Below are 21,379 nucleotides of genomic sequence, written 5' to 3' on the forward strand. Positions count from 1 at the left end.
CTTCAAAGGGGAGGAAGGGTTGACATGGAAATGAAAAAGCAAATGTTTGGTAAATAGAACTTTGATAAGAGTGGGCTTAGCAAGGACCCTCCCAGTCTACCCAACCCAAAGTTATCTATGCTGATGGCCTGTCCTGGGAACAGGCCTTTATTTTAAATTTCTTTTAGGCAATAGGGGGAAAAGTCGAATATTCTTGCTGAATCTGAGCCTTTATTGTCTCCAGCTCAAAATAATCCACATACCAGAGTGGTGCATCTTGGGGCAGCCTGCCCTGAACCCCATCACTATACCAAGCTCATGAGACTAAAAAGAACAGAGGTTAGATTTAAATCCACAGCTAAACTCCAAAATCCACTCTCCTTCCATTATACTGCACTGGCCCTTAGGACAATGACCATGTGAAGCCAGGAAGCAGAAAGGAATTAGGCCATTTCTTTCTTTCTTTCTTTGAGGAAGATTAGCCCTGAGCTAACATCTGCTGCCAATCTTCCTCTTTTTGCTGAGGAAAACTGGCCCCGGGCTAACATCCATGCCCATCTTCCTCTGTTTTATATGTGGGATGCCCACCACAACATGGCTTGCCATGCGGTGCATAGGTCGGCACTTGGGATCTGAACCAGTGAACCCCAAGAGTTTTGTGATTTGATTGTTTTGCTGTGCTTTTTCTCCTCCCAGAATCTTCAGCAGCCTATTCTGCTAAAGCCCATATTAGACTTTCGATACAAATTAATCCAACAAAACACTTGAATCTTTGTTGTAAATTTTTGTTTTCTACAAGACTGAGTCAGAAAGGCAATGATATTGGCTTTTTTGTTTAACTTCCTATAATTTCTATTGCTATGTAACAAATTACCACAAAATAGCAGCTTAAAACAACACATATTTATCATGCAACAATTTCTGAATGTAAGGAACCCAGGCACAGCTTAGCTGAGTAGTCTGCTTCAGGCTGTCTCACAAGCCTGCTAGCAAGGAGTCAGTCATGATGAGGATTTCATCTGGGATTCAACTGAGGAAGGATCTGTTTCCCAGGTTACGTGGTTTTTTGGAAGGATGTAGTTCCTGGCAGGTTGTTGGACTGAGGGCCTCAGCATCTTGGTGGCTGCCAGCCAGAGGCTACTCTGAATTTCTTGTAGTGTGAGCCCCTCCATATGGCAGCTTACATCATCAAAGCAAGCAAGGGAGAGTCCATAGACAGAGTCTGCTAATAAGGTGGAAGTTACAATCTTATAGGTGACATCCTATCACCTTTGCTGCATTCTATTGACAGAAGCAAGTCATGGATCCTGCCCACACACAAGGGAATGGGATTACACAAAGGTGTGGTTACATGAAGTAGGAATAATAGAGGCCATTTGGAATATGTCTATCTTAGCTTCTCTATCTTCAAGGAGTAGCATTCTGTATGTGACAGTAAAGTGACCTAAAGAACAATAAGGAAAGAGAAATTAGAATGGAACAGTCATTTGAATTGTGAATGAATATATTTCACATCAATGGAAAACATAGGGAGTGAAAACTGCAGGTGAGGAAGATATTTGATTTTATTTTAAACACCTATATATTGACAGGAATTTAATCAATAAGGTTTATTCTGAAACGGCAAATAAGGTGAGAAGAGTATTTCAAATTTTAAAAATTGTAAGTTTAACTATTTTTGCTCATCTATTCTTCATGAGGAGTAAAGAACCGTTCTTTAAGCAAAAGAAATGTGATCATGGATAATTATACCAAAACCAAACTTCAAAATGTAATACCTTATCACTTGCCTAGCATGAAAGATATCCGATGGATTCAGTTAGAGACATGAATTTAGATGCTGGATGAAAATATAAACTGAAACGTAGGAGTGAGTGGGGAACATACCAGATGTCAGAGGTTACATACATACTCATTTAATCCTTAAAACTTGTTCATAATCTTTCTCAGATCTTACAAAGTGCTATCTATTTTCCTAAATTACAAGGATAGCTATCTCTACAGACCAATATGGTAAAAAAAAAAAAATGTAAATTATGTTTCTCTCCTCGACTCCTCCTAATACCACCTTCTTCCTAGAATATCACAGTCAACAAAAATCTTAGGTAAGTACTTTTGGCCAAAAAGAAAGAAATTTCAAAAAAATACATATATATAAAGAGTTCTATAAGTGAATTAAAAAAAAGACAAACAAACAGGAAAAAAACCTAGGGGAGCCAGCCCAGTGACGTAGTGGTTAAGTGTGCGTGCTCCACTTTGCCAGCCTGGGGTTCATGGGTTCAGATCCCAGATGTGGACCTAAACACTGCTCATCAAACCATGCTGTGGAGGCATCCCACATACAAAATAAAGGAAGATTGGCACAGATATTAGCTCAGGGACAATCTTCCTCACCAAAAGAAAACAAAAATGAGGAAAGGATACAAATAGGAAATTTACAAAAAGGAAATATGATTCAGGCAAGAAACACTCAAAAAGATATTCAATCTCACCAATAATTAGAGCTATTATTAAATGACAAGAGGCAACATTTTTGAGCTATAAATATAGCAAATATAATATCCAGTATTGGCAAGTACATGGGAAAATGGTCGTCTTCTGTACTGTGGAAGAACAATTTGCAAGGTTTACCAAAATTTTAAATGTTCAAGCATAATTGACAGAGTTATTTTACTTTTTGAATTCTAGCTGGATACATTTACAAATAAAAACACAGGCAAACACATGTTTAATGGCAGCATTGCTTCTTTTTTTAAAAAAAAATATTTATTTATGTATTTATTTATTGAGGTAGCATTGGTTTATAACATTATATAAATTTGAAGTGTATATTATTATATTTTGATTTCTACGTAGACTATGTCATGTTCAACACCCAAAAGACTAATTACCATCCATCACCATACACATGTGCCCTATCACTTCTTTTGCCCTCTTCCCTCCCCCCTTTTCCCTTCTAACCACCAATCTAATCTCTGTATCTATGGGTTTGTTTGTTGTTGTGGTTTTCATCTGCTACTTAGTGAGGTCATATGGTATTTGATTTTCTCCATCTGATTTATTTCGCTTAGCATAATACCCTCAAGTTCCCTCTATGTTGTTACAAATGGAATGATTTCATCTTTTTTATAGCTGAATAGTATTCCATTGTGTATATATACCACCTCTTCTTTAACCATTCATCCTTTGATTGGCACCTAGGTTATTTCCAAGTCTTGACTATTGTGAATAATGCTGTAATGAACATAGGAGCGCATATAACTTTATGCATTCATGTTTTCGTTTTCTTTGGATAAATACCCAGCAGTGGAATAGCTGGATCATATGGTAGTTCTATTCTTAATTTTTTGAGGAATCTCTGTACTCTCTTCTACACAAGTTTACATTCCCATCAACAATGTATGAGCGTTCTCTTTTCTCCACAACCTCTCCACCACTTGTTATTTCTTGTCTTGTTAATTATAGCCATTCTGATGGATGTGAAGTGATAACTCACTGTAATTTTGATTTGCGTTTCTCTAATAATTAGTCATATTGAACGTCTTTTAATGTGCTTGTCAGCATTCTGTGTATCTTCTTTGGAAAAATATCTGTTCAGATCTTTTGCCCATTTTTTATTTGGGTTGTTTTCTTCTTTGTTGTTGAGATGTATGAGTTCTTTATATATTTTGGAAATTAACCCCTTGTCAGATATATGATTTACAAATATCTTCTCCCGGTTGTTAAGTTGTCTTTTCATTTTGTTGATGACTTCCTTTGCTGTGAAGAAGGTTTTTAGTTTGATGCAGTCCCATTGATTTATTTTTTCTTTTGTTTTCCCTTGCCTAGTGAGACATAGTTTTCAAAAATATGCTGCTAAGGCCAACGTCAAAGAGCATACTGCCTATTTTTTCTTGTAGAAGTTTTATGGTTTTAGGTCTTACATTCAAATCTTTAATCCATTTTGAGTTAATTTTTGTGTATGGTGTAATACAATGGTCTACTTTCATTCTTTTGCATGTGGTTTTCATTTTTCTCAAGACCATTTATTGAAGAGACTTTTCTTTCTCCATTGTATGATCTTGGTTCCCTTGTCAAAAATTAGCTATCCATAGATATGTGTGTTTATTTCTGGGCTCTCAATTCTATTTAGTTAATCTGTGTGTCTGTTTTTGTGCCAGTACCATGCTGTTTTGATTACTATAGCTTTGTAGCATATTTTGAAATCAGGGAATGTGATACCTCCAGCTTTGTTATTTTTTCTCAGGACTGCTTTGGCTATTGGGGGTCTTTTGTTGTTCCACATAAATTTTAGGATTCTTCGTTATATTTCTGTGAAAAATGTCATTGGAAACTTCTTAGAGATTGCATTGAATCTGTAGATTGCTTTACGAAGTATGGACATTTGAACTATGTTAATTCTTCCAATCCATGAGCGTGGAATATCTTTCCATCTCTTTGTGTCTTCTTCAATTTCTTTCAACAATATTTTATAGATTTCTGTGTACAGGTTTTTCACGTCTTTGGTTAAATTTGTTCCTAGGTATTTTATTCTGTTTCAATTGTAGATGGAATTTTATTCCTAATTTCCCTTTCTGCTATCTTATTGTTAGTATATAGAAATACAACTGATTTTTGTATGCCGATTTTGAATCCTGCAACTTTATTGTATTCATTTATTATTTCTAATAGTTTTTTGGTGGATTCTTTTGGGTTTTCTATATATAAAATCATGTCATCTGAAAATAGTGACAGTTTTACTTCTTCATTTCCATTTTAAATCTCTTTTATTTCTCTTTCTTGCTTGATTGCTCTGGCTAGGATTTCCAATATTATGCTAAATAAGGGTGGTGAACTTATGGATTCTTGTCTGATTTCTGTTCTTAAAGGGATAGCTTTTAGTTTTTCACCATTGAGTATGATATTAGCTCTGTGTTTGTACATGTGCCCTTTATTGTGTTGAGGTACTTTCTTTCTATACCCATTTTATTCAGAGTTTTTATCATAAATGGATATTGTATTTTGTGAAATGCTTTCTCTGCATCTATTGAGATGATCATGTGACTATTATTCTTCATTTTGTTAATGTAGTATATCATGTTGATTGATTCGCAGATGTAGAACCATCCCCACACCCATTGAATAAATCCCACTTGATCAAGGTGTATGATCTTTTTAACGTACTATTATATTTGATTTGCTAGTATTTTATTGGAGATTTTTGCATTGATGTTTATCAGTGGTATTGGACTGTAATTTTCTTTTTTTGTGTTGTCCTTATCTTGTTTTGGTATAAGGGTAGTGTTGGCCTTAAAGAATAAGTTAAGAAGCTTCTCCTCTTCAATTGTTTGGAAGAGTTGGAGAAGGATAAGTATTAAATCTTCATTGAATGTTTTGTAGAATTCACTGGGGAAGCTGTCTGGTCCTGGACTTTTGTTTTCTGGGAGGTTTTTGATTACTGTTTCAATCTCCTTACTCGTGACTGGTCTATTCAAATTCTCTATTTCTTCTTGATTCAGTTTTGGAAGGTTGTATGATTCTAAAAATTTATCCGTTTCTTCTAGATTCTCCAATTTGTTGGCATATAGCTTTTTGTAGTGTTCTTTTACAATCTTCTGTATTTCTGATTTATCCATTGTAATTTCTCCTTTTTCATTTCTGATTTAATTTGAGCTTTCTCTTTTTTTTTCCTTGGTAAGTCTAGCTAAAAGCTTGTCAATTTTGTTTATCTTTTCAAAGAAACAGCTCTTAGTTATATTGGTTTTTTCTATTTTTAAGTCTATTTTCATTATTTTTGCTTTTACTTTTATTATTTCCTTCTTTCTACAGATTTTGGGCTTTGTTGTTCTTTTTCTAGTCCTTTTAGGTCTGGTTTAAGATTACTTATTTAAGATTTTTCTTGTTTGTTGAGGTAGGCCTGTTTTGCTATAAACTTTCCTCTTAGTATCACTTTGGTGGAATAGCATAAAATTTAGCATTTTGTATTTTTATTTTCATTTGTCTCTGGGAATTTTTTGATTTCTGCTTTGATTTCCTCATTGACCCAATAGTTGTTCAGTAGTGTTTTGTTTAATCTTTACATATTTGTGGGTTTTTCAGTTTTCTTCTTGAGGTTGATTTTTAGTTTCATACTGTTGTGGTCAGAAAAGATGCTTGATAATTTTTAGTCTTCTTAAATTTATTGAGACTAGTTTTGTGGCCTAATATGTGATCTATCCTGGAGAATGTTTTATGTGCATTTGAAAAATTACGTATTCTGAGGGTTTTTGATGGAATGTTCTGTAGATATCTACTAAGTCCATCTAGTCTAATGTGTCAGTTAGGGCCAATGTTTCCTTATTGATCTTCTGTTTAGATGACCTATATATTGATGTAAGTGGAGTGTTAAATTCCCCTACTATTATTGTGTTACTATTTCTCCTTTTGTGTCTGTTAACAATTGTGTTATATATTTATGTGCTCCTATGTTGGGTGCTTAGATATTTACAATTGTTATGTCCTCTTGTTGGATTATTCCCTTTATCACTTTTTAGTGCCCTTCCTTGTCTCTTGTTGCAATTTATGTTTTAAAATGTATTTTGCCCAATGTAAGCATTGCTACCCTAACTTTATTTTCATTGCCATTTGCATGGAGTATCTTTTTCCATCCATTAATTTCCAGTTTGTGAGTGTCTTTAGTCCTGAAGTGTGTTTCTTTGTATGTGGAATTTATACAGATCTTTGTTTTTTATCCATTCAGCCACCCTATGTCTTTTGATCAGAGCATTTAGTCCATTGACATTTAAAGTATCTATTAATAAGTATGTACTTATTGCCTTTTTGTCAGTTTTTGTTTTAGTAGTTCTTCTCCATTCCTTTCTTCTTCTCTTGTTCTCTTCCCTTGTGATTTGATGGCTTTCTTTAGTATTACGTTTGGGTCCCTTTCTCTTAAAGTTTTCTATGCTTCTTACAGGTTTCTGGATTGTGATCATCATGAGGTTCATATATTATAACCTATGTAAATATCAATCTATATTAAGTTGGTGGTCTCAAGTTTCACCTCGTACTAGAAGCCCTACCTTTTACAACCCTCATTCCACATTTTATGTTTCTGATATCACATTTAACCTCTTTTTGTGTTTGTGTATCCCTTAACGTCTTATCATGGAAATTGATAATTTTAGTACTTTTGTCTTTTGACCGTCATATTAGCTTTACAGGTGGTTGATCTTCTGCCTTTGGTATATATGTGCCTTTACCAGTTTTTTTTTTCTTTGATAATTTTCTTATGCTTATTTGAGGTCTTTTCTTTTCCAGTTTAAATAAATCCTTTTAACATTTCTTGAAAGGCTGTTTCATTGATGATAAACTTCTGTAGTTTTTGCTTGTCTAGAAAACTCTTTATTTCTCCTTCCGTTCTGAATGATAACCTTGCCAGGTAGAGTATTCTTTGCTGTAGACTTTTCCTTTTAGCACTTTGAATATATAATGCCATGCCCCTTCTAGCCTGTAAGATTTCTGCTGAGAAGTCAGCTGATAGCCTTTAGGGGTTTCCTTTGTATGTAATTTGTTGCCTTTGTCTTGCAGCTTTTAGGATTCTCTCTTTATCTTTAATTCTTGACATTTTAATTATAATGTGTCTTAGTGTGGACCTCTTTGGGTTTATCTTGTTCAGCATTCTCTGTGCGAACTGTACCTGGATGTCTGTTTCCTTTCTCAGGTTAGGAAAGTTTTCATCTATTATTTCTTCATATAGATTCTCTGCCCCTTTGTCTCTTTCTTCTCCTTCTGGGACACCTGTAATACAGATGTTATTGTTATTGATGTTGTCTCAGAGGTCACTTATACTGTCCTTGTTCTTCATAATTCTTTTTTCTTTTTTCTGTTCAGCTTGGGTGATTTTCTCTACTCTTTTGTCCAGCTTGCTGACTCATTCTTCTGTGTCATATACTCTGCTGTTGATTCCCTCTAATGTATTTTTCATTTCCATTATTGTATTCTTCAGTTCTGATTGGTCCTTTTTTTTTAATTTTCCTATTCTTTGTTGAAGTTCTCACTGTGTTCATCTATTCTTCTCCCAATATCAGGGAGCATCCTTATGACTATTATTTTGTACTCTTTATCAGGTAGATTGCTTATCCCTGTTTCGTTTAGTTCTTTTTCTGAAGATTTGTCCTGTTCCCTTATTTGGAACATATTTCTTTGTCTCCTCATTTTGCCTCTTTCTCTGTGTTTGTATTTGTGTATTAGGTACATCAGCTACATCTCCCCACCTTGGAGAGGTGGCCTTATGTAAGAGATGCCTTATGAGGCCCAGCAATGTGCTTCCCTCTTGTCACCAGTTCCAAATGTTCCAGCTGTATCCTGTGTGTGGGCTACCTGTGTCCTTCTGTTGTGGCAGGCTTGCTCTTGCTGTAGGTGCCCATGGAGCCTAAACTGGCCCCTGACTGGCTGGTTGTAAGGCTCAGTTGCATGCAACTGCTATGGTCACTTTAGTCACTTTAATGGGTGAAGCAAGCCCCAGCACGGCTGTGCCAAGGTCTAATAGAACACATTTGCTGCTATTTTGCTGTTAAGTGAGTCAGGCTCCCAGCATGGTTGGGTGTCAGGTTCAGGGGCTCACAATTGCTTTAGGCCTCCAGCCTGTTGGGCTATTGTCAGCTCTCTCAGGAGCGCAGCTGGGTGGTGCCAGCCCCAGGTATGGCAGCATGCAATCTTTTCAGGGTTGGAAGGTGGGGAAGATCCCCTGTACGGCTTTTTGAGAAGGCCATTAGCACAAGTCTGTTGCAGCCAACAAGTCCTACCACCCACGGACCATACAACTGCCAAGGCAGTCCTGCCCCACACCACTGAGGTGGATCCATTCCCCATGCTACAGAGGTTCCACATACTTCACTTATGTGGGCCCACAAGTTCCCTCAGGACTTGTTGGTGGGCAGGGCCTGTCCCTAGGGTGGGCTGCCTGCCTTGGCTGAACTGGATTAAATTGGTGCTCTAGCAGGTAGGGGAAACCCCTGTACCAACAGGCCAAAAGAAGAAACCCAATGTCATTTGCCAGTGTCTGTGTCAGCACACCCATACTACATCACAATGATGGCTTTTGCCAGTGTCTCACTCCCTGGGAAGGTGGGTCCCACCATCTCCTACCTCTCTGAGTTGCTCCCAGAGCCTTTCAAATGAGCCTCTTCCACCACAGAACTGTGCACCTTTCTTTCTGGTGATTTTGTGTTGATTTCCAGAATGGGTGAATCTGTGTGTATGCCCTTTAAAAGTAGGCTTTTCTTTCTCTTATGGTCGACAGCTTTTCTTGGGGTATTTCCCATTGGTTCTAATAGCCGGCAAAGCCAGACACTATAGTATTCATCTTGACTGTGGTGAGTTTGAAGGCTGCTTATTGTGGCATAGCTTTCCTGCTCAGGTCCCTCGCTCCTCTAGGAAAAGCTTCATACCCTAAGATTGCTCTCAGCCACGAAGCCCTGCAGCTAGAATGTGTTTTTTTTTCCTTAGCAGAGGGATATTTCTGATTCTTCCACCTCTGTCAGTGTTGTCCCTTGTTATGGGGATTCTTTTTATATCGTTTCTGGTTCTCTCTCAAAGGTAATTGTTCCACAGGTAATTGGAGATTCATTGTGTCCATGGGAGGAAGTGAGTTCAGAGTCCTCTTACATTGCCATCTTCCCAGTGATCAGCACTGCTTCTTAAAGTTAAAACCTAGAAACCATTCAAGTGTTCTTCAATAATAATGTATTGATTACATTATTCTACAACTGCAAATGAAACTCAATGTAGCATTTAAATATAATGAGGTAGCCATACATATATACAGATAATGACAGAGAAATATTCCAAAACACTATTCCAAAAGAAGTCACAAAATAATATCTATAATGTATACAGTAAAATACTCTTTATTTATTTATTTATTTTTTGAGGAAGATTAGCCCTGAGCTAAACTGCTGCCAATCCTCCTCTTTTCATTGAGGAAGACTGGCCCTGAGCTAACATCCATGCCCATCTTCCTCTACTTTATATGTGGGATGCCTACCACAGCATAGCTTGCCAAGTGGTGCCATGTCGGCACCCAGGATCCGAACTGGTGAACCCTGGGCCGCTGAAGCAGAATGTGTGCACTTAACCACTGCAACACTGGGCCTGTCCCAAATACTCTTTATTTAAAAAGCTAAAGTATACATGTATGTGTGTTGGTATATAATATATATATAAATATATTTAAATGTATAGGAAAAGTATGGAGAGAAAGACATTGGGTGCTTATATGGTTAACTAAATTGATAAATTTAATTTTGGGACAATTGGGATGACTGCAGGGGAGGATGAGCTAAAACTGTAATTTATTGTTCTGTATATAACAGAGTACTTGAATGTTTAACAGATAAATATCTATGTATTACACGTAACATTTAAAAACATAATTTGATAACAACATGCAGTGAGAACTGAAACCTGGGTGTTTTTAAGATGAGTAGCCAGTTCTATTCTTGCCAGCTAGAGTAAGCAAATCTCTGTCCTTACTGATCTGCTTAATTAGAACAGGAGGTGACAGCAAGAGGAAGGGAGGTTTGCTCTCTACACGTATCACATAGTAGGAATTATTGTTTGTAGGTACCGACAAAGAGGATGGAACTGAATGCTAAGAGGTCCATGATGCTAGATCTGTATGATTTATTATTCAGTTAAAACCTCTAAAGAGGGAAATAAGACCTCGTTGTCAACTCTGATTTATATTCTCTTATTTTGCAATTCAATGAGCAAGTCAGGTGGGTATTGCCAAAAACTGGTTATGGATTTCACCCAAAGACATACAATTGTATTTGCATTCAAAGTTTCAGCTTCATTCACTTTGTATGATATTATTTTTAACTCTTTTCTTTTATTTAATTTTTATTTGTGTATTTTCTTCACCCACTCAGACCGGAATGACAGGATGTAGCTGCTTAATATTTAAGCCATTTTTCATGCATTCCTTTCGTTCTGTTTGAGGCCTCTCCTGCACTGCTCTAGAAATAGGTGAGCTGCTTGCAATTCCCACCCCTCCCCAACACCGGATCTATGCCGAGCTACTAAGCCACTGTCAGTTTCATCCAGAAGGTAAATTTTAACTCTCTACCTGTAGAAAGAAGGGAAATAAAGTTCAGAACACATTTAGCTTTGTCTGTAATTTAAGTTTTGCTTCTATTTAGAAGAGGGATGATTCAGACCTCTGTTGGAATTATGCCTACTATAGGAATTACAGAGATTTTGTCACCTTCTGCATTATCAGTGACGTTCTATATCTTTTGGAAGGAGTATTAGTGATAGGACCTGGGGACTGAAAAGTGGGAATTTAGACGGGTGCATTGGTAAAACCTAAACAACTATGTCTTCTCAAGACAGGCGTCCATGAAACATATTTTAAATAACTAGGTAGATATTCATGTCTTTTAACCAATAATACTATTCTGCAAATCCCCTCGAAAGAAAAGAAAACAAAATGTGGGAAAGGCATTATGCACTAAGATGACCATCAGGCAATATTTATAATAAAAAATGGAAAAGCACTAAACTCTCCAATAGTAGGATGATTATTTCATAAAATGTTTATATTGAGTTTCACAGTGGTACATAGACATTAAACAGTGGTAATGAAAAAGATTTAGCAATGTGTAAAATACTTATATCATTAGTGATAAAGGAAGATGCAAATTAGTATATACACTTTGTTTAAAGCACTGTAAACAAAATACATGGGAAATAGAGGAAGAGGAAATGAAATAATATGCTAAGAGAAAAAAGAAAACACCATAACCCTATTTTTCAAATTTTTATAGTATGCTATACTTTTTGATTAAAAGCATTTGTAAACTAATAAGGCATATTTTAAAAAAATGTTTAGTTCTTTTTAAGCAAACAGGAAGCTGGAGCAAGGATCATATATCTTTATATTAAATCTATCAAATTCTCTCTATATATCTCCACATTCCCATTCTCCCTGCTCCTATCCCCAACACACACACACACACACACACTCTTCCTCATACAAGAAGTTGGGTGCTACAGGCATTCATGTGTCTTTCTAGTCAATGGCTGCATTTCTGGCAGGTGGACATCAGGTTGGGAGATCTCATGCTTCCATACTCCTTTCTTCAGAAGTAATCATCTCTCACTACATTACTCTTCCTGGCAAAATCCAGCATTATAGCCATCTGAAGTGGCACTATCAATATATGTTTACACCCCCCAAAAATAGCAAAATAGGATCAGCCCAGGCATTTTCTTACTAGCAGAGCTTGAATAATCTATCAAAAAGAATGAGATAGAGTATAAGATTATAGAGATTAATCTATTGTTTTCAAGGTTGTGCAAATGCCCCAAAAAGATGATCATTTATCCTTTTGAATTTTTAGTGATGAAAATGCTTTGCCACCCCTCACACACACACACACACACATATGCACACTCCCTATTCAGTTCTTTCAAAGTTTTCTGCAGAACTTGAATAGCTGAATGACTAGGAGAGGCTGTAGAGGCCCTCCCAAGCTTTTAATTAAAAATAAAAGCACTAAGAACTAAAAACTAAAATTTACTATCATGACTAGTAGTGTACTGAATATTTAACTGTCTTTATCTTCTTTGATCCTCACCTCAATTATATGAGTTAGGAACTATTTTATAAACCTGATTTTGCTGGTGAGAAAACTGTGATTTAGAAAAGATAATTTTTGCAAGGTTCCATGGCAGTAAAATGGCATATGTGTGCTTCATATGAACCCACAGCTCATACTTTTTACCATGGCCCTAACTACCTCCCACTCCTATTAAGTTATGTTCTTTATGCCCATTGGAGCCTCAATGTATAGCTGGGTAAGTTGTACACTTCACAACTCTCAGGAGCACTATTTACTTTGTATATGAATGATACTCCCAAAAGTTGGACAGCACACAACCTGCACAATCTTATGTGGTACCCACATGATCCTTTTGAATGGTTCTCTCCATCATCACTTATCAGCTCAGCCCATCACTTGCAAAGAGATTTCTCCAACTACTCCAGTGCATACTATGATTTTCTTCCAAGGGATCAATTGACACAGATACAATAAACTGCAGTCTGGGTGCAGAACCCAGTACTGGGTGCAGGACAGGAGCTTAATAAATGTGCATTAATGGATTAGATGATCTAGGAAAACTACTGTAAGACACATAAAGAGATCTTTAGGAGGACATTAAGAAATATTTTGTAATAGGTATTTCAGACTATAAATTGGAATGCAGTTTAGTGGGTGGCTGTTCTGCAAATGAGCAAGGGCAGCTACCTAGTATCTGTGCTGAGGAAAATTTAAACTAAAGTTCATTTGCTCCAGGTCTATAGAGAAGCAGAAATGAGATGATTTGCACTTGTATGAATATTCAATTTTGCGATCTCCTGGCCCAACCACGATGCAAATTACTGACGGTTTTAGAAATGATTTAAGAGTATGATTACCAAAATTCATAGAATAAATCAAATATAGTGATAAGAATAAAAATAAGATTGCAAATTGTGCTTGCTGTTTTCATATACTTGCTTTCTATTTGCAGACCTCTGCCCAGTTCTACGCATCTGTAAATGTGATTCTCCATACACAGGTGGTCAAACTAACATTCAGAGAAGTGATATGTTCAAGATCAGTGATGAAGCAGGGGGGACACACTGCCATTCAACCTCCTATAAATCTGAAGTAGATTTTTTGGAAAAAAAAAAAAAAAGGAAATGAGAGTGTGTTACACATCTGGGTTCTACAATTTTCTTGCAGCCCAGTGGCCTATGCTGGGCCAGTTTCAGGAGGAACAGAATATACTGAGTGGATAATAACTACTGCAGAGAAGTAAAGACTATAGCCTTTGTTGCCTGTAGCATTGTACACACATCCACAAGAATGCACTCACACCCAAACTCATTAAAACAAAAGCAGAGTAGTTAAGATTTATCAGCCAATAACTACAAACTTCCAACTATCTACTGACTTCATTTAAGAAAATAAATATAGGTAAAACCATGCATTTATCTCCAGGACATGAGCACTACATTCCATACATTATACGCCACACTAGATGCCAAGAAGAGGATGGAGGGCGAAGACAGAAGGCCTGGCCACAGCTCTACAGAATTCATTTCCAGGGTGAACTAAAGCTTTTCAAGAGCTCTATGGCAGGTTTGCCCTTCCCAGGAGCAAGTAAGTGTGAAAGGCCTGGCCTGCTTCTTCAGCTCCCATATCTTTCTTGCTGCTCAGAGCAGTAAGGCTATTAACAGAGGAAAGAAACATTTCCTTGAAGTAGAGTGAATCATTTCTTTGGAGATAGTGTAACTACCAGTAATTTTCAGATCAATTTACATCATATTCCACTTATTTTATGCAGCTCCTCATTGCTCCTCCACTTGACTACATTAATAACATGGGCCCTTACAATTAAGATTTTGCTTCTTCTCAGAGCTCATATTTCCAATGGATATACGTTGAGACATCCTGTGGAGTCAAACACTTAACCGTTCTCTTGCCGCAGTTAAGTTTCTCACTGAGAGTCTTCACCTCGTCATGGGCATAAGAGATAGATGGAAACAGATCCAGTCTTTTCTTGTCATGTCATTTTACCTCTAGGTTCTCCATATAATGAACATTTCTTCCATATACCTCTGCCCCCGCCCTGTGACATGGGCAGGAAATGTGAAGACTAATACTATTGAATTCTAAATAAGGAAGCTTTTATTAGGCTTTTCTTGTTGAAACAGCAATGGAAACCCAGGGGCCAATGTATCAGTAGCAAGTACCTATCTTACTGCTTACAACTGAGATTTCATTAATTCATTTTTTTCATTTAATAGAGATTAAGAATATTTTACTGGGTTCTATGCTAACTTTTGAGGTTGGGGAGATAAAAGACACTATATTCTCCCTCATAGGGATCACGTAAAGGAGACAAGATGTGTGATCAAGGTGAAGACGAGAAGCATTCAAGAACAGGCAATAGAATGTGGCCATGGGGCAAAGGCAACCATCATTTGTGGAATTCCTATTAATCTGTTCCAATTGCCCTTCTTATCTTATTTATTCTTCAAATATATAGAAAGAGGGATATAGATATAGATAAAGTAGTAGATACAGATAAAGTAGATATCATCTCAATATTATACATGGGAACAAGAGTAAATTTTCTAACACTGCATATCTAATAATTACCAGAAATGGGATCTAAATATATTACTCTAACACCCTTGCTATTTCCATGATTTTGTGCTGTCCCCCAATTTAAGTGGCATATATTACTTTTCTCCATCCTTTATCCCCTGACACACCATCATATCCCTCCTGATTATTTGCTGAAGCTATTCTAGTTAATTTGATTCTGATTAGGGCTGGGTGCAGGGTCATAGTGAAGACAGGTAGAAGAGAATAAAGCTTGAGGAGTGAGCTATAGACCTAAAACTAACCCTGAGCTTCCAGTCTTTATTTTTAATTGGTTTAAGATTATTGGTCTCACAATGAAAAAATACTTCCCTTTACATTTTTTCTGTCTCATTGTAGTCCTCTATCTCATACGTGAGCTCCTGTGGGAATGTATCAGCTATCTATTGCCACTAACTGCTCCAAAACTTAGAAGCTTACAATGATAAGCAGTGACTTAGCTAAACCTTTATGGGTCAGCCATTCAGGCTGGGCTCAGCTGGGTGCCCCTACATGTTTGTAAGTTTGCGGAAGGTCAGCTGGCCCAGGATCACCCCATCTAGGATGTCGGGGATGACTTGGCTCAGCCCCTTGTGACCAGTCCTCCACAAGCTGACCTGATACCTTCCCCTGGCTAAGGAAGGGGAGCAAGAGCAGAAGGGGAAATGCGCAAGTACTTTTTCAAAACCCTGTTTGCACTGCAACTGTTAACATCCTATTGGTCAAAGCAAGTCACATAGCCAAACTCAGAATCAAGAGGTGGGGAAAACTCTGCTTGATAGAAGGAACTACAAAGTCACATTGCAAAGTACATGGATGCAGAGATGAAAGAAGAATGGGGGCGACTGAAACAACCCATCTACCGCTAGGTCTAAACAAGTGAACTTCTGACCAGAAGGGAGCACATTTCCTAGGTTTCATGTACTGGTTTAACTGAGCAAACATTCTTTTTCTGTGCCCAAACAGAGCAGATTAAAATGAAACTTAAAAAGAATACAATGTACTCTGTCATTCTACTGATAAACCTTTCCCTGAAATTTCCTACCAAAGTTTTGACTTATTATCATGGAACTATCATTCTCTCTCTTACCGAAGAAGATAAACCAAAAGTTCAGTAACCAAGTTTTTGAGACTCTTTAAATACAATGCCTCTTACAGAATAACATAATTATAAATAAGTAACAATATAGATAAATATGTCATACAAATAAATATTTACTACAATTTAATAAATCATTAGTATATGCGAACTTCTACATTAAGTTACGTTTTCTCATTTAGTGAAGTATACATTATTATCCTAATTTTGTAGATGAAGAAACCCAAAGCTAGTTTAAACTCAAGTCTATCTAATTCCAAAGAACCTCCTGTAGTCAATGTGCTTTCTTCTTACTCTTGACTCCACCAAATTTTCTCACATGAAGGTTTGGGCAATGTCATTCTGTTTTTCGTCATTTCACCTTTCCTTCTTCTAATCCAACCCACATAGCAACTCTCACCTTGAGGTGAGACAAGTGCTATTTCTAATGACTATTCTGCCACGTTCCATCCAAGAATGATTCCCTATCTCCCATGGCTCAGCTCCAAACTTAACAGTCTCTCCTGTCCTTATGCTCCAAACTGAATAATATCCATTAGGATTTTATTTTACTCCATACCACCCACCATCCTATCAGGAATTTTCTTGAATTTCTCTTTGCTCATATTCTTTCTCCCATGAGGCTGTTGACCTCTAATAAAGTCCTACTCATCTTTCAAGGCATATTTTATGAGGAATATTCTGATCTATTTTTGTAGTGTAGACTAGCCTTCTCTCACAGAAAATCATCTTGAACCTTGGCTGGAAGCACTCATTGAATATCAATAAACAGCCCGGGTCAAGAAGGTTTCAGTCCCAGTATGGAATACTCCTGTTCCTCTGCAAAGTATAAAAAAAACGGACAAGAAAAACACAAGAGAAAAGTCCCATGAATCGTCTCTGCATAAGTAATTGGATTTGGCAAAATAGAGTTTTATTTTTCCTTTTAAATGCTTCTTTATTCAAACTTATAGGACCCAGCAGTCTGTCACCCTTTTCCAAAAATGAGTCGACAGGAAAGAGAAGAGTCAAAGGAACTCTCTAATGGGGTACCAAATTAGCACACGGAAAAAGCAAACATGTCCTGCTCATTATGAATTGTTAATGGCCTGTTTACTGCTGAAGCTGTCACAGAAAACAAGAGAGTCTGGTAAGTCAATAATTTATTTCAGGCTCTGGAATTAATTAGGAAGACAATTAAATAATTGTGGGAAAGCAAAAAATGTGTTTGGATGTTTTGTTTTTCGAACTCAGTGGTGGTTTACATGGTATTTGGATACTGCACGAGGGGGGACAAAGAAGTTAGAGTAGAACGGGAGCAAACTTTCTAGGTGTTTCTTCATTTTAAAACGTCGATAAGGTCCACTTTCTATCCATTACTCCAAAGAAATTTCGGTCAAACAGGAAGCAGCAGTAAGCTGCATTAATCTCTAAGAATATTTGAGTGATTTTGCATTTCATGTAAGATCAGGTGGGCAGATATGCTGTGGCCTTGATTTATTTTTGCTCCATTTTGAAGTTATAAAATGAATGTGATCTTTCACTTTTGCATCTGCTGCATGAATATTAACAGTGGATTCAAATGAAAAGGAACACTATTATAAGTATATTTTAAAGCAACCGTCTTTATAGACTTCAAGTCACTTCACAGACTTTTTTTGTAAGGAATAATATGATTTAAATAGAAATAAAAATCCATAAAATTGCATTTTCCATGCTGGAATTATAACTGTCATATCTGTTTCAATGAAGCTCTTTCTATGCCCTGGTACTCAGCAACATTAATAAAGGGAATGTTTGGTGATCTGGTTACAGGAAATAATTCTTTATAACAGCAGTACTGCCAAGACTGGACTTAGTTATGCTCTGCGCTGACGACAGTAGAAGTCTGCTAGGCAAAGCTATCGGTTCTTTCCACATACATGTGTCTACCAGTAAACTTGCCCCTCTGTCTTTTATAGCCCCCATTAGGAAAAAAATCATCATTCTGAAAACACCGACCAAAAAACTTAAAAAAAAAAAAATCTAGTCCTTGGAAGGAGAAATAAAAAGACGGATTACATGATAAACACATTTTTTTCTTGTGCTAAGTCACTAAAGAGAAATTTACAGGTGCAAGAAAGAGAATCTTGAAAAATTACATTCTTGTTGTAGAAAGCTTAACAATCTACCACTTATGAGATTCCTTTCCCTTGCTAGAAAAGATTCTTCACCCTGGCTTCTCCCTATTCTGTTACTTCCTGCTCTTACAGAGGAGAATCCAGAAAAAAAGTCAGCTCTAGAAAGTACTTTATGCTGAGACACAATTCGGACACTTTCAAGGATGAAAAAAATCTAAACTCGTGATCATTATTGTCATCATTTTGGAAGGACATTTTAGACTTCTTTGTTCTTCACTATCTGCAACTCTGTATTCTTTCATCAGTCACCAACCAGGCCTGAGATCAGAAGAGGTCTCCAGTCCACAGCATGAGACCCACAAGAGGAACTCGGGACTTGAGAACAAGAAAACAGTTGAATTACCAAAGAAACTCAAGTCTTCAAACTGCTATGCTGCTTGTTATCTATTTCCGAAGCACACGGAGCGGATGATGCTTGATGGGAGGGAAACTGAAGCTCAAGAGCAAGGCAAGAGCTGTGATGTCTGAACAAGCTCCAGTTCAGACTCCCTTAGGAGCAAGATGGTCTTGACAACCAGGAAGTTGAGAACTAAGTCTACTGCTGGTGGGATCAAGAAACCCCAGCTGTGAGGAGAAGGAAGGGTACAGAGGCTAGCAACCCACAAGGTCGGAGAGGATCCCTGGACCATCCTGAAACTTATCATGATCTTTTGGACCAATTCATCAACTTTAAAAAATATATATCTATATATCTATATACATAGATATAGATATATAGATATATATATTTATGTGCAATGTATTTACAGATGCAAATCCCCCTCATTTGTCCAGGAAAGAGAACACTACGTGCTCATAAATTATTTACTGGATTTTTCCCGTTAATATCTATAGAAGTTGAGGAAACTAATATTTGTGGCAAGGGCGTCAACAATAAGAGAGAAAGAGACAATCAGGAGCTGTATTCTGAGTTTTCTTATTTGTTTGTCAGGCTTCCGTGAGGGAATGGGAAGTTTCCACAAGGCCAGCTGGCTGGTGAACGCTTCCTCTAAGCACTGGAAACATCAGGGCACTCAAGAGCGATCATAATCAACTGGAAGCCATCCAACAGAGCGGCACTGATTTAGAATTTCACTTGCCTGAAGTTACTGGACCAGATGATCTCTCAAATTCCCTTTAAAGCTCTGCTTCTATAGTCACCAAAGTTGTCTAGTCTGGAATCCAGCCAGTGGATAGGCCTGGCCCATCTTTGCAGAAGCCGTGTCAATTCAGCAGAGTTACAGGTGTAGTTCTCTGAGCTGGGGGCTCTCAAAAGTTTGCCAGCAGTTGGATACTGGTCTCTGACTTAAACTAGCATCAATCTTTTCTGAGAAGGCTAATAGTTATTTTAGATCATTTCCTTCTTTCTTATTTTTGCATTGAGAAGTATTTTCCTTTATTAAAGAAAACTTTTGATAGCATACATTAAGATATTTGTTATTTTTCAAAAGTCCACAATTAATAATTACAAAATGGCAGCATGAGTTCTAGCACTTCTGTTTTTCTCCTTTTTTAAAAAATGCATTTCATCTGTGAAATTTCCAAGACTAAGAGCCACTTTGCAGGAAGATTTCTGTGGTTACCCAGACTTAGAAAGGGAGCAGAGATTTTCATTCATTTATTCAATAAATATTTACTGAGAATTTACTATGTGCCACGCACTGTTCTAGACATTGGAGATTGGTCAGTTACCAAAATACCACACAAAAATGCCTGCTGTCCTGGAGTTTATCTTCTTACTTGGAAGAGACAGATAATAAATGACAAACATAATACGTAAGTAACTAGGTTATACATTACAGGTCGTGAATAAGAAGCTATTGTACCTGAATCTAATTCGCTTTGGAAAACAGCATCTTCCTATGCCACACTCTACATTCTAGGCTCGATTAAATTAGGAGTGAATAAGGAAAGGCTCAATTCTTCCAGATATTTATTTTATAATACACAGGATGAAATAGTGCGCTATTTCCCTTCCTAGATTATGAGTTCTTAGGTTATAAGAACTAATAAGCAGATTTTTTTAAAACCCTGTAAATTCCATAACAGAGGCACATCTTAGTTGTTAAAACCTTTGAAATGCACTTGTTTTGCAGTCTCTGCACTTATGACATCCGTATTTCCGTTTTTCTTCTTCCTGACTATGATAAGCTTAGCTCCACACTTAGAGCTCAGTCCTCTCATCCCACAATTCAAGAAGCTGACTTACCACAAATGCAGAGCAGCCTGGGCACAGAGATAATGTGGACCTGACGGTGCACAAACCAACGAACTACAGCATGGGCACCATCAAGCTGCTGAACTTAGTCCATGAGCGTGAGCATTTCAAAGCTTAACTTGGTTTTCAGAGACAATGGACGGGGCTCTGGATATGCGTATTAAGAACCCAATTCTAAGCCGAAGTGAAGAATGTTTAGAAAATAAATGAGCTCTCCTTGGATCAGGTTCTGTTACTGAGTTAAGTTTTAGTAGGTACATAAATGGTTATGTTTTCCCCCCAAATTGCTGCGCAGGTGGGAGATCATAGAGAAATGATGCAAATGAGCTGGCAGTTTAGAACAAATTAAAAAACAGTGTCAGATATTAACATGCAAAATGCCAATACTGCATATGAACAACAATGAATGGAATATTGAATAGGATTTTTATTTTTATTTGACTGCCAGCTTATGTCAGGGGGCATTTCACAAGCTGCCTTAGGGGAGGAGAAAAAGAAGGGATGCAACTCCAGTTGCTGAAGCCATAAGACCCTTCAGGTTCCTGCTTCTGGTGAATGCAGATTATAGGTTAGAAAGAAAAGTGACACAGCTGAAGGAGACCTTAACAAATGGAACTGGGAGAGAATCAGATTTTGCATGCAAAGAGTGCTTTGGGGAATAAAGCCTTCTGGCAGTTTGGCTGTGTTTATCCCAAAATGTTGGGGGGGGCAGTGTATTTGCATTTTGTAAGCGAATGACAATAATAATAGGTTTTCAAGAGATATAAATCAGCGAATTCAATGAAAA

Source organism: Equus quagga, chromosome 22 (genome assembly GCF_021613505.1).
Source record: "Equus quagga isolate Etosha38 chromosome 22, UCLA_HA_Equagga_1.0, whole genome shotgun sequence".
Lineage (NCBI taxonomy): Eukaryota > Metazoa > Chordata > Mammalia > Perissodactyla > Equidae > Equus > Equus quagga.